The sequence below is a fragment of the Peromyscus californicus genome, unplaced genomic scaffold (genome assembly GCF_007827085.1).
Source record: "Peromyscus californicus insignis strain IS unplaced genomic scaffold, ASM782708v3 Scaffold_11__1_contigs__length_118956290, whole genome shotgun sequence".
Classification (NCBI taxonomy): Eukaryota; Metazoa; Chordata; class Mammalia; order Rodentia; family Cricetidae; genus Peromyscus; species Peromyscus californicus.
The window spans coordinates 105,412,324-105,414,008 of NW_026294402.1; positions in this window are offsets into that span (position 1 = coordinate 105,412,324).

Genomic DNA, 1,685 nt, shown 5'->3' on the forward strand with positions numbered 1-1,685 from the left:
TGGTAGCTCAGGCTTATTATTAACTAGCTTTTACACTTAAATTAACCCATAATTCTTATCTACGTTTAGCCTCATGGCTTGGTACTTTTTCTCAGTACAACATTCTCATCTTGCTTCCTCTGTTTGACTGTCGACTCCTGACTCTGCCCTTCTCCTTCCCAATATTCTCAGTCTGGTTGCCCTGCATATACTTCCTGCCTAGCTACTGTTCAATCAGTATTTTATTAAATCTGTTCGAGTGACAAATCTTTACAGTGTACAAAAGAATTATCCCACCGCACTCTATATTTAGGTATTTTATTTTATTCTATGAACATTGTAAATGTGTTTTAGGGACATGGTATTATGGTGTATAGGAAATAGATCTTTCCTCAAAAAACATAATCTTGGGAAGAAAAAAACAGTATTTTCAAGGAGAGGGGAGGGCTGGAGAGATGGCTCAGCAGTTAAGAGCACTGGCTGCTTTTTCAGAGGATCTGGGTCCAACTCCCAGCACCCATGTGGTGGCTCACAACTATCCATAACTATAGTTCCAGGGGATCCAATGCCCTCTTCTGCACTCCATGGGCACACATGTGGTGAACAGACATGCATGTAGGCAAAACACTCATATAAAAAAAAATCTTAAAAAGAACAGTTGAGCATGATGTTGCACACCTTTAATTCTAGTACTCAAGAAGCAGAAGTAGGTGGTTCTCTGTGGGTTCAAAGCCAGCTTGGTTTACATAGTGAGTTCCAAGTCAGCCAGGACTACACAGTGAGACCTTGTCTCAAAAAAAAAAACAAATGAACAAAATTAAAGTATAAACTCTTTTGCAAACAAGTGAACTGGAAATAGTAATTATATTAATAATAATTATATTTTAATTATATTAAGATATATAAAGATCTGAATGGATATAAATTGATAACTATCTACAAACACAACCACCTACACCAAAGGGTAAGAGGCCTTAAACCCTCAACAGCTCCACTTAATTCTCAAGGTACCGCTCATATTCCTAATATGCTCATATTCCTAATATGCATGTTTGTATTTCCTATGTAGGTGTTTCATGAATTAATGATTTGCATATTGTGGACTTCACATTCCTACTCAGATGTCTACCAGGTATCTGGAGCTCAGAATGTCTGGGGAGATTATTTCTCGAAGGTCTTGTAGACCTTCTCTGACTTCTAAACTTTGGTTGATGGCAACCCAATCCTTCCGGGCACTCAAGGTCCCAAACCCCAAGTGTTATCTATTGCCCTTTGTCTCACACCCTGAGTCCGTTCTCCAAGCAAATCTTGCTGTCTCTATTCAAAATTTCTTTAAATTACGTCTTACTAGGATAGCCTAACTGCTCTTCCTGCCCAAAGTTTATTTATAGCAAACCAGCTAAAATAGTCCTCCCTACGGACGCTACCAGAGAGACAAGACTCTTCCACAGTAGCATTTTTGATGAGAAAAAGTCACAAGGTCCAGACATAGGGAATGAGTAGAATAAGTCATGGCTCATTTTGATGTTGGACTGTTATGATTCATTAACTGTTTTAAAGACTATTTAATAACCTGGGGAAACAGCATGCTAAGTGAAAGCTAAATGTTAAGTCTTACTGCACTGGATGCTTCTCCAAAGACATCATGTGTAAGTTAAATGATATAATTTGTATAATGTCTTACATAATAAAAAATTGACAATATG